The sequence below is a fragment of the Sorex araneus genome, chromosome 6, assembly GCF_027595985.1.
Source record: "Sorex araneus isolate mSorAra2 chromosome 6, mSorAra2.pri, whole genome shotgun sequence".
Lineage (NCBI taxonomy): Eukaryota > Metazoa > Chordata > Mammalia > Eulipotyphla > Soricidae > Sorex > Sorex araneus.
In genome coordinates this window covers 124,585,896-124,603,530 of record NC_073307.1, presented here as the reverse complement: position 1 = coordinate 124,603,530, position 17,635 = coordinate 124,585,896, and the positions used below count along the sequence as shown (strand labels likewise).

Below are 17,635 nucleotides of genomic sequence, written 5' to 3'. Positions count from 1 at the left end.
AATGAAGTGAAATTCATTAGTTATACAGTAGGGGGTAGGGGGTGGGGGCGGGGGGTATACTGGGGTTTCTGGTGGTGGAATATGGGCACTGGTGAAGGGATGGGTATTTGAATATTGTATAACTGACATATAAACCTGAGAACTATGTAACTTTCCACATGGTGATTTAATAAAAAGTTTTAAAAAATATATCAGTAGAAATTTTATCAGAAATCATATAGATAGTAGAATTAGAGGAAAATATTTAAACAATTCTATATTCATTCAGAAATAAGAGACTGAAGATGATAAGTTTGGAATTATAGCAGAGATAAATATCTAGTTATGAATGTTATGTAAAATACGCTAAATCATTAAAGTGGTTGTAGGGTATGTATTGCAGAAAAAAATAGTAAATATAAAGATAGCAAGATAAATTTTCCAAAAAAAAGACATGTCAAGAAAGAAAAATGAGAGGAAAATGATAAGTAAGCTGGGAAATAACTAAAAATGCCTTAGTGTGATCAAGATTTCAGAAATTTGATTTAAGTTTCTGAAAAGGGTGGAGAAATGTAAGATACTATATTTTAAAACATGGCAAAAATTTCTCAAACTTGTAGAAAGATAAAAACCTTTAGATGCAAATAGCTTAATGAATTCTAAATAAGAGACTAATTATATTAAAGTACATAATAAACATATTTTATCATTTTTAATTAATAATAATGATAAAATATTAAATGTAGCTATAGATAAATAAGTTTGTATCAAATGAAAAGATAAGGCAGAGTCATATTTTCCCCTTGGAATAAATGCAAATAAATTGGCAGATGACTTAATTAAATCAAGACTAATACAAAGATGTTTTCTCAGTGTTTCTATTGAATATTCAGGGAAAATTCTAGGCAGCAAGATAAAATGTTTTTATAAGTGATATTTGCAGTCTGGAGTGATAATGAGTGGGGAGCTTCTTTTGCATGCAACCAACCCAAGTTTAATCCTCTGCATCTCATATAGTCCCTGAGTCCCATCAGGAATGATTTCTGAAGATAGTGCTACATGTGAGCATTGCTGGATGTGACCCAAAAGCTTTTCAAAAAAGCAAACAAACGATATACGTATATATACAAATATATATATATGCAATATATGAAAGAAGCAAAACTGTATTAGTTTGCAACGACAATGAACATGTATGTATTAAATGTGACAATATGAAAAAAATACTATCTGAAAAATTAGTGAATCTTGTGAAGTTGAAAGACAAAAGATCATTTATTTCTACTTAAATACTGTGAATATTTAAAAGAGGGGTTTTACCAGAGTGTCCAAAAACAGAAGACTGGTTAAAGAAACTCTGGTACATCTACACAATGTAATACTAATGCAGCTGTTAGAAAATATGAAGTCATGAAATTTGTATATAAATGGTTCTACATGGAAAGTATCATGTTAACTGAAATGAGTCAGAAAGAGAGGTACAAACATAGAAAGATTGTACTCATCTGTGGAATATAAAATAACATAGTGGGAGACTAACACCCAAGAGTTGTAGAGATAAGGATTAGGAGGTCTGCTCACAGCTTGGAAACTGGCCTCACATGCTAGGGGAAAAGGCAGCTCAAATAGAGAAGGGAACACCAAGTAGAGGATGTCAGGAGGACCCATTCGGGTTGGAAGATGCGAGCTGAAAGTAGACTATAGACCAAACATGATGGCCACTCAATACCTCTATTGCAAACTACAACACCCAAAAGGAGAGAGAACAAAGGGGAATGCCCTGCCACAGAGGCAGGGTGGGGTGGTGGGGGATGAAGTGGGGGTGGTAAGAGGGATACTGGGATCATTGGTGGAGGTGAATGGGCACTGGTGGAGGGATGGGTAAACTATCACTGTATGAGTAAATTGCAAACACAAAAGTTCATAAGTTGGTAACTGTACATCACATTGATTCTCTAATAAAAAATTTACTATACTGTACTGTACTGTCATCTCATTGCTCATCAATTTGTTCGAGCGGGCACCGGTAACATCTCTCATTGAGAGACTTATTGCTACTGTTTCTGGCATATTCAATAAAAAATTTTAAAAAAATAAATAAAAGGGGGGTTTTAAAACATCATTTTTAATATTAGAATATAAAATTTAGGATAACTAGCATTGTCATTGTATTATATAGCATTCCTAAAATTACTTATTCCTGTGATTATTTTGTAAGTTTGCTTACTTTTTCCCAAAAAATGAAGACTGTATCTTGACTATTTGTGAAGAGTGGTATACTTAATTAGTAATATCTGTCAGAACTAAAGAAGAGACAGTGGCAGAATTAGCAATCATGTACCTATTTTTATTACTAATTTGGCTTAATGTAAGTAAGAAAAGTGAGCATAAGGGTATGAGTTGATGTTCCTGAATGTGGTTGCATTAAACCAAAATCTTTTCATTCTCCTTCTACTTAAACACAATTTTAATTTTGTTTGCAACTATCCTCTCACCAAAGCCTGGATGATGTTTGATGTCACTTAAAAAGTATCTAAGCCTAGTATCCAAAAATAGGATTCATTTCTTTTTCCTTATGAAAAAAAATGATTCTTAGATTATATCTGTATCATGACATAAATCTCAGTATCTTTTTCCAGTTAATTAAGACAATCCTATCAGGTGAAAGGTTATTTGCAAATCAAATTTTTGATGATTTATAAATCTAAAATGATATTTCTTATAGAGAAATCCAAGTTGTTGTTTTTTTTTAATTTCTTAAAGGTGACAGTCAGAAGCCTATGTTTCACATGCAGGAAGCCTTATTTCAATCTCAGAAGCACTGCAGTGAATGAGCACTGAGGTAGGAATAGCTCCTGAACAGGGCTGGGTATAGCCTCAAAATATTTTAATAAAAAGTAAATAAAAGTAGATTGAAAAGAATAGGTTAAAGGGGCTAATCGTTACCACATAATGTATTCATTTTCATGTATTATTTCTATACTCTTTAATCTCCCCTCTTCTATAGTAATTGCAGTTCTTTTTCCTTGCAGAGAGTCTCTTGCTCGAACACCTGTCTGTCTTCCCCGGGGCCCCTCGGCGGGGTTGGGCTCCAGCTTCCCTCCCGCCCCAAACAGAGCTCCCGGCAGCTGAAGACCACCAGAACCTAGCCAACCTAGCCAACCTAGCCATGCTCAAGGCTCCTCTCCATACGTTTGGACAAGCCTCACTCATGAAGGTACCAGCAGAGGAACCCAGATGTGTGTAATCCCATCAATGGCCAACAGCCAGAGACTTAAAAGCAAGCTCCCAGAAGCATGCAGCCATTTCACAGCTGCGCGATATCTTATAACCTACTTCTCCCTCTGGGAGAAACTAGCAAGCTACTGAGAATTTCCTGCCCACATGGGACAACCTAGCAACCATGGTGTATCTATATGCTAAAGCCAGTAACAAACTGGATCTCATTCCCTGTCCCTGAAAGAGCCTCTAATGCGGCATCATTGGGAAGGCCGAGTGGAGAGAGGCTTCTAAAGTCTCAGAGATAGGACGAATGGAGAGGATACTGAGCCCGCTCGAGAAATTGATGATCAACGGGATTTCATTGTTCATGATTCGTGAGTTCCTTGTAGGAATTCACTGACTACAAAGGTATTTGAAAGTCTTCCTATTTCAAAATTGTTTATGAACCATAGGCTTATACTTCTAGTACTAGAAACGCTCCTCCAAACCCCTATTCTTTAAAGGTCTCTGGGACCTTTTTCTCTCGTTTTATACTTAATTTATACTTAATTTATTTTTAATTTATAATTTAATTGAGGCAGCATGGTTTTAAATAATAGTAATAGTACTTATGCTTTAGATGTGAAATGTAACTGCACCACATTTTCTAGCAAAGGACAAATATCATTCCACTGCTTTCCCTAGATCCCATCTCATCCATTCCATCCTCACCTTTTAGTCTCCGTCCACCCCAGAAATTCGTAAATAGTAAATTTGTGAAAACCCAGTGTCTCTACCTTTAGCAAACAGTTTAGCAAACAGGCATTGTTCTGCATTACTCACAAATTTATAGGCTAGAATTTGCATGATTTAATGGAGGTTACTTAGTTACCTTCATTATCATTATCAGTATCATCAATGTAAAACTGACATTAAATTTTAAAATAGAATTTTAAGTAAAGATAATCATATATGTAATGCATAAAACAAGTGACAATGTTTACATCAATATTTTTCTGCAACATCACATACACACAGGCAATGGAAATTTATTTAGGTCAATTACATTGAATACACAGTGTTCTTAACTATGGTGGACAGTGAGCTATCTTTGTTGGAAGCTAGCTGTGCATTTATTTTTAACAAAGCCGTGCTAATTTTTGTCTTCATAACATTCTACAGAAAATCTAGATGCAGAATGCGAGTTAAGGAGTGAGTTCATGGAGCACTGCTTCTTTTTTTTTTTTTTTTTTTTTGGTTAGCCACTTTTTTTCTTCCCTTCCCACTAGAATCTATCTAACTGCAAACTGCAATTCTCTCAGATAAAACATTTAAAAATCAATTTCTCTGCAGCTTAGTTTGGCATTAGGTGACTTTCTTTATAATTTTTCTGAGGTCAATATGTGAGACACTTAAAATATATCCCTCTTGCAAAGCACATGATCTCTTTGCTTTACTTATTTCTGAAGTGTACCTGGTAATGGTTTTTATGTATTCTTATATTTATAAATAATGCACTGTTGCACTGTCGTCCCTTTGTTCATCGATTTGCTTGAGCGGGCACCAGTAATGTATCCATTGTGAGCCTTGTTGTTACTATTTTTGGCATATCGAATACGCCATGGGGAGCTTGCCAGCCTCTGTCCTGCAGGCGGAATACTCTTGATAGCTTGCCAGGCTCTCCAAGAGGGATGGAGGAATCGAACCTGGGTCAGCCTCGTGCAAGACAAACGTCCTACCTGCTGTGCGATTGCTCCAGCCCAGATTAAAATTCTTAAGCCTGTGAATATTTTAGTAACAATGGTGTATTTAAAATATACATACATATATATGCATATACATGCATATAGAAATTAGTGAAATACTTTTTAAAGTAACATGAAATCTGTGTTTTATTTTTATTGTTACTTGGTTCTTTCACAGTCCCTCAAATGCTATAGCATTTACTTTTATACCTTTGGGTGGAGGGGCAATATATAGTGTTGGCCTATTGAAGTGTTTGTAAGCTTTTAATTATAGACTAAATCTCCTTTATACTTCAAGTCCTGAAATACAGGGTCAATGACTACAATACAAACTTCCCATGTAAATGTTACTAAACTGTAATATCCATCACTAAATACAGTTGGAAATGTTTGAACCTTTCCTTGAACAGTTATTAGTGCATCAAATTATTCTTCAACTTAAAAATTATTGCACATCTGAGTTGCCTGCTCACATCTGTGCTTCATGTTTTTAATCACAATCACTTTTAATCCTAAGAAGCAATAAGAAGCAATGGATGACAGACAGTTTTGGATTATCTGAATTTATTTTATTTTATTTTATTTTATTTTATTTTATTTTATTTATATTATACTCCACTACCCAGCCACTACCACACTCCAGGCCACTATCTGGACACTCGGGCCAAACCTCATGCATGAGTGAAGCCTCACAGAACCAGGTAGAACAGAACTTTGTGACCTTGGAGTTCAGGTTCAACAAGACCTGGAAACAAGATCCTCTGTCTGCCGCCAACAATCTCCAGCGCCCCAGGGATCAAACCCAGATGAACCACCCTACCTGCGCCAGATAAATACCTCATTGGCCAACCTCCACTACCTCAACTACCCAGCCACTGCCATGCTCCAGGCTGCTTTCTGGACCGCGCAGCTGCAAAATGGCTGCACAATACACCATAGGACACTTAATACCCATTTTCCATAATTTACGCACCATATTTGATGGGGTTCAAATATGATGTGCACCATGGGAACACCCATAAGAGCGATTGGAGGCCGCATTAAAAGACTCCATCACTCTTGGAGAGCCGGGCAAGCTACCTAGATTACTCTGCCCACACGGCAGAGCCTGGCAAGCTACCCATGGTGTATTCAATATGCCAACAACAGTAAAAACAATGGGCCTTATTTGTCTGACACCAAAAGAGTCCCCAATACAGCAGTGTTAAGAAGGAAGAGCAAGGAGAGTCTGATAAAATCTCAGGGATGAACTAGACTGCCAAAATGAAGAAGGACTAAAATGACTGTACATTCAAGGCACATACGCTGGCATGGAAAGCATCCATGGAGGACCTGATGATGTAAGTCCAGAAGATCAATTATGACAACATTGGTCTGACCAAAACAAGAAGGAATCGAATACATCACTCCATTTCCGACACTGGAGAAGAACTGTTCCTCAGAACATGCGACAAAAGAGGTGTTGGTGGCATCAGTGTCCTTGTCAACACGAACTTGACCATGAGCATTGATTCATTTGAATGCCTAACAACCAAATCAGATGATTACGCTTGAATAGGTGTGGCTCACTGAAGGCAGTTTCTATCTTCGTCATCTACGCACCAACATCCAACTATGATGAAGAAGAAATTGAGAAGTTCTACACGGAGCTGTAGAAGTTCTATAAAGAAGACAACACCTTCTACAAGATCATTGTTGGTGATTTTAATGCCAAGATAGAACTGAGAAGATTGTCTGAAGAACTCCACATTGGGAACCATGGCCCAGAATGGAATGAACAGGGTGAGAGACTGTCTAAGTTCATCATGTCGACCAAGACTATCCATGGTAATTCACAGTTCCAGAAGGCCTAATCTAAACATTGGACATGGGAGTCTCCCAGTAGACAGTTTCACAATGAAATTGACCACATCATAGTCAATTGAAGGTTTTGCCTGACCGATGTTGCTGTTGTCCCAAATTCCAAATGAAATCAGACCAACTTCTCCTTCATGCAAAATTCTACTTCACAGAGTGTAGAGAAAGAACTGCTAAGTTTAAGTTTAAGAAGAGAATTCCCAGAATGACCACCAACTGGGAGCTCTTTGGCACTATTGCAGCAACGTGGGAAGACATCCTCATTGACAACATCGACGAGGAATATGCCTGACTGGTTTTAGTACCTCCATGACTGTTCGAGGAATGCTGAGAGTGGGAATTCCACAAACAGACGCTTGTCTTCGGAAACTGTCATGCTCATTAGCCAAAGTGGTTTGGCACGAGCCTCAGACAACCACAAGCTAATGTCCAACCTCACAAAGCTGTGCAGAGAAGCAATAAAGAAAGACCTCAAAAAGAGAAGAGCGGCAGTGTTGGCCGATGCGGCAGAAGCCAGAAAAAGTATTGCTCGCCTATCCATCACCAACTAAAAGAGCATGATGACTGCCCTCCAACATCCTGATGGATCTATCGCATCTTCCAGAAGGGCAATGAAGAGAGAAATTCACAACCTCTACTTGGATCTCTTCGACAGCCACATCCATCTTCCTACATGCCAAATTCTGCAGGATGATATGTCATTCCCAACGACCTACCTTCCGAAATCTGACATGCCATTACTTCAGTAAAGACATGTACAGCACCCAGTCCAGACAAGGTCAGACCTGAACACCTGAAGAATCTGACGCCAATACTCATCAATACACTGGCTTGGCTTTTCACACGCTACCGGTCTGTATGCAACGTTCTGTCCCAATGGAAAACGAGCAGAACCTTTCTGTTGTACAAGAATGTAGACATCCACGACATTGGTAACTATGGCCCAATCTGCCTGTTGTCCATTATCTACAAGTTGTTCACTCAAGTCATCCTGAATAGAATAGGCAGAACACTAGACAAAGGACAACCATATGAGCAAACTGAGTTCTGAAAAGGATTCAGCATGATCAACCATATCCATACAGCGACTGAGCTCATTAAAGTTTTGCAAGAGTTCAAGATGCCACTCTGTCTAACGTTCATCGATTTAAAGAAAGCCTTTGATTCTGTTGAGACTGAAGTGGTCATTGAAGCCCTAGCCAAACAGGGCATTCAAACTCAGTACATCAAGATCCTCCTCGAGCTGTATTATGGATTCACCACCAGAATATCACCATTCTACAAGAAAGTGATCATTGAGGTGAAGAGACTGAAATACCATTTCACTAAAACTCTTCAGTATCACCCTTGAGGACATCATTCCACAACTGGAATGGGAAGGACTGGGAGTGAAGATAGACTGTCAGCTACTACACCACCTCCACTTCGGTGATGACATTGTTCTAATAACACCAAACATTAGCCAAGAGGCACAAATGCTGGCTGACTTCGACCGAGAGTGTGGAAAAGTCACACTGCAGCTCAACTCAACTAAAACAATGTTTATGAAAAACGAACTTGTCCAAGGTATTCCATTTGCTCTCAAAGGAATAAACATCTATGAATGCAGCAGCTATGTGTACCTGGGTTGAGAACTCAACATGAGGAACGACTTGGTGCCAGAACTGTGCAGGAGGAAGAGAGCAGCATGGAACACCTTCAAGAATGTCGAAGAAGTCTTTAAGAGGACAAAGAAACTCCGGCTCGGAGCACTTCTTTTCGACTCCTCCATTCTTCCTGTACTAACATATGCCTCAGAGACCTGGGCCCTACGAAAACAAGATGAGAATGCTATTCGGGTATCCCAAAGAGGAATCAAAAGAGCTATGCTTGGAATATAATTTCTCACTCAAGTGAGAAAAGGAATCTGGAGTTTCAACCTCCATCAAGGATCAAGAATCAGGGATGCTGTCTCGTTCATCAAGGCATCAAAAATCAGATGGCCTGAACACATAATGCGATTCAGAGATGACCACTGGACTAGAGCTGTTACTGACTGGATTCCACGAGACATCAAAAGACTGAGTGACCGCCCACCAACAAGATGGTCAGACTTCTTCGTCAAAGCCCTGAATGAACAGTTTGAGTCTCATCCTGTTCCTGGAGTGAGCAGATACCATTGGGCTACACTAGCATGCAACAGGAATGAATGGAGATGTTACTGGCGCCCGCTTGAGCAAATCGAAGATGAATGGGATGACAAATGATACAAGTGATTATATCTTATTTTTTATTTTTATGGTTTGGGACCACATCTTTCAGTGCTCAGTTCTTACTCCTGGCTCTGTGCTCAGGAATCACTTCTGATAGGGTTTAGGGATTGTAATTGCTGCAGAACCAAATTCAAGTAGGCCATTGCAAGGGGTGCCCTACTCCTTTTCTGGAGCTTAATTCCTGTCTTTCTTTCAGTCTTCCTACTTGAAAGATACCTGTAAAATTACTTTTCTAACTTTTTGATACTAATTTTGATGAAAGAACCTATGTGACATTGAATGTCTCTAAGGAGGAAGACCTAAGGAAGTACAAAGTCAGACTGAAAGTCAAAATAAAACTAACACATTACTGAACTTTGAAGCTCTTTGCACCTATAACTACAGAAAATAATAAACATAATCTAGCACCTAGCCAGATTAATGAAATATTACATGCCCATAACCTGTTACAATATAGTTTGACTTTTCACAAGTAATTGCAAAGGGTTAGAACAAGAAAGAATCTGTACAGACAAAAGAATCATTTAGAGCCAAACTCAGATAGGATATGTAATTATCAGCAAGTTAAAAATAACTATGATTAACATGATAAAAACTCTAATGGAAAAAGTAGTCAACATGTAAGGCAAAATGAATAATATAAGCTGAGTTGAGAACAAAAAAAACCACTTGTAAATAATATAGCTTTAACAAACCCTGTGACAGGAATGAAGAATGCCTTTCATGGACTCTTGTGGACTACACACAGTTTAAGAAAGAATCATTGAGATTTTAAGTTAAGGTTAATTAAGAAAGAATCATCTATATTGAAGGCAAGTTAATAGAAACTTCCCAATTTTAAGTGAAAAACTATGAAAAAAAGATTAAAAGATACAAGAACTATGCAATCAAAAGGTAGCATAGCATGAACATAATAGGAATACCCAAGAAGATAGGTGCAATCAAGAGAAGAAATACTCAAAGCAACAATAGATAAGATCTTCAAAAAATGACAGACCATAATACAGATACTGAAAGTGCAGAGAACACCAAGCAATTAAAATAACAACACACACACATAGAACACACAATGCACACAAATTCTTGCTTATATGAAGAGAAGAAGAACAGAGAAAAATAAAATATCTAGAAAGGAACCAGATGGCTTTTTTCAAGGGTAAAAGCTTTTTTTCCCCAAGGGTAATAACTACAGTATAGTTATGACCAGAATCCAGAATAAATGTGAGCTAAAATATTCATTAATTTGGGGGGCTGGAACGATAGCACTGTAGGTAGAGCATCTGCCTTGCATGCGGCCAACCCGGGTTCAATTCCCAGCATCCCATATGATCCCCTGAGCACTGCCAGGAGTAATTCCTGAGTACATGAGCCAGGAGTAACCCCAGTGCATCGCTGGGTGTGACCCAAAAAGCAAAAAAATTGTTATTATTTTTTAATATTATAAAATTTTATGTAAAGAGAAAGGATCTCTTTCAAAATTAAAATAAGACTTCCTCTGGGGAAAAACTGAGGAAAGTTGGACCACGACACCCACCTTATATTAAAAGAGGTTTTTGACCACTGTTAGTTTTAGAGTGTGGGCATGAGGGACACGTGCATTCTGTGGTGGAGAAACACCTCCCCAGGCCCATCAGTGTTGACAGATGAATAAAGGAACGGGGAAACAGTTCCAGGCTGGTTGGTAATCAGAGACTGTTTCTCTCTCTCTCTCTTCTCGTACAGATTCTCCTGCTTCTCTCTTACAGCATAGTTATTTCTTCCCCAGCATACTTAGATCTCTCTCTCTCCCCTATAGCAGGGAAGTTATTTCTCCTCTTCCCCCATTACAACATCATTATATATTTTTCTACATAGTTAGATCTCTTGCCCAATACAGTGCCAATATTTTCTTCCCTATTTACAGCATCGTTATTGCTCCTTTTCCCCCAGCGTAGGCAGATCTCTCTCCTTACAGCATAGTTATGTAGGAACCATGAAGGGTGAGGGTACAAGTAGGTGGGGCTGAACATTCTCATAACAAGAAACAGAGGTAAAGCCCCTAATTCAGGAAAAGTACTAGGAGATTAACTCAGGGACAAAAATCTCATCCCAGGGTTCAGCACTCTAGATTACTAGGAGATCCGCTCAAGTGTAGGATCCCATCTAAGGCGTATTTCTTTCTCCTTTAATCAGGTAGTAATCCATTTAAACAATCATGGTAAGTTTACTTCTTACTACTAACATATCATTTTATTTTGTATCAAGTCATTTTGTATGAACACAATAAGAGATACATCAAGCTTAAAGGTTGGCTCTTCCTGGGGATATTTCGCTTTATATTCCAGACTACAGTCTTCAGCCCAGGTTAATCTTTACTAACCTGAGCAAGGTGCTTATTCAGTTACTTCTTTTGGGGTCATGACAGAGTTTGTTCCATGACCGTACTCTTATTGTATTTCTTATGTCACTTAGCTTGTCCTTTTCTGATGTAGTTTACAGCTTGCCCTCAGTCCATCCTTGTCCCTTGCTGGGACCCTCCTTTTGGGGGTATTTGGAAGTAAGGGCAACTGAAGCTTAAGTAAAGTAAATATGAGATGTCCAGGAGTAAATATTATTTTGGAGTCAATTAGCTTCCATGTTAAAAATCATAGCATTGACTGTCTTCCTGTGCCTATCAAAAAGACCATTGATAAACCATGCAAAGGACGTAAGAGAAAGAGAAAACTAATATAGGATTATTAGTGCCTGATGGAATTGGGTGTGCCTCAGGGGCACTGTTGTAGGAGTAGTTCAATAGACCTAAGCTTCCTTCAGGAGGAACAAGGACAAACCAATGTTATCCAAAAACCAACCTTTATATGAATATAAAATTACCAATAAAGTATTAGAACAATAAATCCCCAAACATATACAATTATTTGCATACCATAGTCTAGTGGAATTTATCCCAAGTATTCAGTATTGTTCATTTATTTTTATTAACCTGTGAAATCTTTATTAGAGTATACTAGACTTTTTAAAATTTATTTATTTTTAATTAGTGAATCACCTGAGGGTACAGTTACAGATTTATACACTTTTGTGCTCATCCTTCCCTCATACAAAGTTCGGGAACCCATCCCTTCACCAGTGCCCATTCTCCACCACCAGTAAACCCAGCATCCCTCCCAAACTCCCCAATCCCATCTCCCCCCACCCCACCCTGCCACTGTGGCAGGGCATTCCCTTCTGTTCTCTCTCTCTAATTAGCTGTTGTGGTTTGCAATAGAGGTGTTGAGTGGCCACTGTGCTCAGTCTCTAGCCCTCATTCAGCCCGCAACACTCTTCCCCCGCATGGCCTTCGACTACATTATAGTTGGTTATCCCTTCTCTGAGTTGCTCTTTCCCCAGAATGTGAGGCAAGCCTCCAAACCATGGAGTCAACCTCCTGGTACTTAATTCTACAATTCTTAAGAGTTAGTCTCCCACTCTGTTATTCTATATACCACAGATGAGTGCAATCTTTCTATGTCTGTCTTTTTCTTTATGACTCATTTCACTCAGCATGAAACTTTCCATGCTGATCCACTTATATGCAAAATTCATGATTTCCTTTTTTCTAACAGCTGCATAGTATTCCAGTGTATAGATGTACCAAAGTTTCCTCAACCAGTCATCCGTTCTGGGGCATTCGGGTTTTTTCCAGATTCTGGCTATTGTAAACAGTGCTGCGATGAACATGTAAGTGCAAATGTCGTTTCAACTATACTTTTTTGCTTCTCTGGGATATATTCCCAGCAGTGGTATTGCTGGGTCAAATGGGAGCTCAATATCTAATTTTTTGAGAATTGTCCATATTGTTTTCCAGAAGGGCTGAACCAGTCGGCATTCCCACCAGCAGCGTAGAAGGGTCCCTTTCTCCCCACATCCTCTCCAACAGTGGTTGCTTTTGTTCTTTTGGATGTGTGCTAGTCTCTGTGGTGTGAGGTGGTATCTCGTGGTTGTTTTGACCTGCATCTCTCTGATGATTAGTGATGTGGAGCACTTTTTCATGTGCCTTTTGGCCATTCATATTTCTTCCTTAGTAAAGTTTCTGTTCATTTCTTTGATTATTGTGATGGGGTTTTGTGTCATCTTTCTGTGGGATTTGTTGTTCTTATGGGGCTCCTACTTGTCTCACAGTAGCCCCTTTAGACCTTCTTTTTTTTCTTTTTTTTTTTTGCTTTTTGGGTCACACCCAGCGATGCTCAGGGGTTACTCCTGGCTTTGCACTCAGGAATTGCTCCTGGCAGTGCTTGGGGGACCATATGGGATGCCGGGGATCGAACCCAGGTCGGCCACATGCAAGGCAAACACCCTACCCGCTGTGCTATCACTCCGGCCCCTTTAGACCTTCTTTCAAGTTTGGTTTTGAATCTATGAAGTTCCTGAGCTGTTCTTTGTCCGAGAAATAGTGTATGGTTCCTTCGAGTTTGAGTGAGAGTTTAGCTGAATAGAGTATTCTTGGTGAGGAATTCATTTCGTTGAGTTTTTTCACTATGTCCCACCATTGTCTTCGGGCTCGGAGGGTTTCCTCCGACAGGTCTGCTGTAAATCTGAAGGGTGCTCCTTTGTATGTGATTTCCTTCTTTGACCTTGCTGCTTGCAGAATTGTGTCTCTATCTATAGGATCCATCATTCTGACTATGATATGCCTTGGAGTCTTTTTATTTGGGTCTCTGTTTGCTGGTACTCTTCGGACTCCTTGTATCTGGATGCCTGCCTTCTCCAGCTCTGGGAATTTCTTAGCAATGATGTCTTTGACTGTTTTTTTCATTGGGGTTACTTCCCTGTGGTTCTGGTACTCCAATGATTCTAATGTTGCTCCTCTTGAAGTCATCCCAAGGGCTCTGATTCGCTCTATAGCCATTTTGAGGTCTTTGGCCATTATTTGTTGTTGTCTATAAGCTTTCTGTAGCTCTTCTTCTAGGTCGCTGATTCTGTCTTAGACTGTAGTCATTCTACTGTTGAGGGCATCTAATGAGATTTTTAGTTCATCTACCGATTCCTTTACTTGTTTGACTTCCGTTCGTAGGTTTGAAATTTCTGCTCTCATTTCTTCCTGCATTTTCTTGGTAGACTGTTGCAGTGCTTCATTCATCTCCTCCCGTAACTTATTGGATATCTGTTCCATGGTTGCTTGTAGTAGGTTGACTCTCCTCCAGATTTCCTCTCTGAATTGTTTATCTGAGAGGTCCTAGATGTGAGTAGCCCCTGATGATGTTTCTGGAATCTTTTCTTCTCCCTGTCTTGGTAGAGGGGATTTTCGCTGCTTCTTCATCTTGATATGGAAGTGTAGAGTCTGAGCTTTGTAGTTCTTTATTCCTGTTTCCTCTTGTTTTGGGAAGGAGGGTTTCTGTTGGTGCTAAGCTTCCCTTATTCACTGATAGGTTTTATAAAGTTAGACTAAGCTAATGGTTATTTTGCATAGGTGGTTGAGATGATTAAAGTGATACTCAAAGAAATAGACAATACCTATTGTGCTAAGGTCAAAGATAATATCTGTGGAGATAATATCTGCGGCCTATCTGCAGCCGCGTTAGCTCTGACAAGAGGCCACGCCCACTTTGAGACCACGCTCACTGAGATACAGGCCATGCCCCCAGTATCTTCCTGGCGGGGTCGCAGTTTCTCGCAGGGCTGCGCAGTGCAGGGAAGCATTTCCTGGTCGGTAGTTGTTACCTGGTCAAGACGTTTGAGATGGGGCAGCGCTGGGCTTGATTGGCAGCGACGGCAAAGTGGGGGAAGAGGATGCAGAGGAGCCCAAGCCGGCAGAAAGCCAACTTGGGGGGCAGTTTCTCGCAGGGCCCAGTATTGTTAAATTTTTAAGTAGACTAATGTATCCATTAAATTTACTGACTGTAAAGGAAAAAATTGCATCATCTATATGATGTAGAACAGGTACAAAAATATATTTGATAAACTTAAATGCTTTTATGTGACACAAACTCAGCAAAACAGGAGAGAATAACTCTCTTATTAATAATGAAATATTACAAAATGCCTTCTATCCACTATCATAATACATGAAAATAAACTTGAATCTTTCTTCCATGTTAGTCACAGAAGATGACCATTCTTACCACTTCAGCTAATATTGTTCTAGAAGTCACTGATAATACAAGAAAAGGAAGCAAAAGATATATTGATTAGGAAAAAAATTAAAATGTGTTTTGTAGGTGTCATATTTATTTATATAGAAAAACCTAATGAACAAACAATAAAAACTCCCAGAACTAAAATGCAGTTACATCAAGATGGTAGGATACAAAGTTACCTTATAAAAGTCAATTGAATTCCAATGTAAAATGAACCAACAACAATCGTAATAAAATTTTTTTAAAGTATAATATTTATCAGCACCCCCTAAAAATGTATTAAATGTTTAGGAATACATGAAATCAAATATATACATGCTGTATATAAGAGAAGCTATAAAACTTATAAAAATTAAATATCTGGAAAGAAATTTCATATTTATGTAGAAAGACTAAATAAAACTAAGTCAGTTCTTCCTAACTTTTTAGATTCTTTAGAATTTTAGTCAAAATAAAAGCAAATTGTTTTGTGGAAATTGAGTAAAAACTCTAAAGTTGTTTCCTCGGAACTGGCCCTGTTATTTGTCAGTGGATGAATCCTTAAACTGTGATACTCACATAAAATGAAATATTGTGATAAAACGTGAAAAATAAAATAAAAACAAAAGTGATAAAATAAAATAAACTTTTCACCTACTGGAAGACATGAGGGAGACTTAAGTTCATGTTTTTGGACGAAATTAGCCAGCTTGGAAAGGCTAGGTACCACTTGATTTACCTTCCTGGAAAATGTAAAATCACTGCACAGTCAAGCATCCATGAGAAACTGGGTTTTCTTCAGATAGGTACATGAGATTTTGAGGACAGAGAAACTATTTGTGAGTTATGTATAACTGTACACTTATCAAATATCATGGAATTATACAACAGGTAAACCAAATATATAATAATGACATCATTTAATATTTAAATTATTTTATAATTATTGGTAGATTATAATAAATGTATAAAATGAATTTGTGTTCTTAATGATAGGGATAACTAGCTTTGCTTTTATATGGAAAATTTCTGTACTCTTTCATTCATAATTTCCAAAATACAAAGTTATTCCAAATTGCATTTATTAAAAAATCATATGAATTTTCAAACATAGCAGTTTTTCAAGTATTGACTTCCCTAATCATAAATACTATATCATATATAGTCCAAAGTTAGGCCACTTATTGTAAGGGATGGTTACAGAAGATAATTTTCAATCAAATTAAATACAAAATTTAATAACGTATAATCAATAATATAAAGAGACAATATATTACAAGTTTAATAATTAGCTGTTAGATGAATTACTATGGGGCATAATTTAGTTTTTTGATGATTCAGATGGCAGTTGGGAATCTTTGAAAGTCTAAATCAACATTATGGACGTTAATTATTTCTGTGACAAGCAGAATTTTGCTAATGGAGACCTCTTATTATGAGAATGCCTATTTTAATTTGCTTAGAAATATAAACTCATCAATAATTTTGGTTTATTTTATTAATAAAAATTAATTAACATAAAGAAATTAAGGTCATGTTTAGTACACTCTAGATTGGAAAGCAAACTCAGTTCCCTTCTTTACTTACCTAGATCAAAACAATTATTGCTGAACAAAGAATTTAAGAAGTGAGACAGGAAAACCATTGTGTTACTTGAATTAAAAAAGTCATATGACTTAGTATTTCTCAGTCTATGTTGTAACAAACTAAATCATGAAGATGTTCTTACAGTTGCAAATATCCTACCTGGATTCCTTTGAATAGGTCAATGGGTAAAGTTAGAAAACTCTTTGACTGCTAGTTCCCTAGAATCTGACATTATGTGTTAGAACATAACAAGTGTTAACTCCTGTAGTTATATAGAAAGTCATATTATTAAAGATAATTCTTTATTTTTTCATTCTGTATACTGCAATAGCATACACAGACAAACACTGTAAAGTCAAGATTCAAAACAAATTGGATAAGCAAGAGGAATTAAAACTAAGTAAAAAGCTAAGAGGATTACATCTGCTAGCAATTAAGATCTCCAAAATCCAGAGTTACCTTTTCTTGTTTCTCTGCAAAGTTTTATTCATGAAAACTGTTAGAGATCTCTCTAAGTCTGAGGAAGGAGTATATGCTAATTTAAGAAAGGATAAAAAAAGGATAAAAAAGATAAAAAATATAAAAGGATTCATTTTGCCAAATATTGTTCTCTGAACCAAATATACTGGTCATTTTGCCTGTGTAAATGGTGCTAGATTCCTCTTATCTAAATCCAAAAAAAGAAAACATACCAGATAGTCAATGAAATGCAAACAGAAACTCTCATATTTGCAAGCCAAATATTTTCATCTTCAGAGTACCCATTTAAGAGAGAAAGAATCAAAGGTAATAAGTACATATTGAGGTTCTTCTCATGTCTGAAGTTATAGAATAACTGTATTTATTTGAACAAAATAAACAAGCAAACAAAAATTAGAGATTCTCTTCTCATTTACACAAACATTTTTATCAGTTAGTCTTCCTCTTTGCTCTCTAATAC

At 37.6% G+C, this 17,635-nt stretch overlaps 1 pseudogene; it reads left to right on the top strand.

Annotated features, from left to right (window-relative positions):
• The window catches only part of LOC129405954 (craniofacial development protein 2-like), an 81,599-nt pseudogene extending 74,266 nt beyond the window's left edge, over nt 1–7,333 (top strand).
• The last annotated feature ends 10,302 nt before the right edge of the window (nt 7,334–17,635 follow it).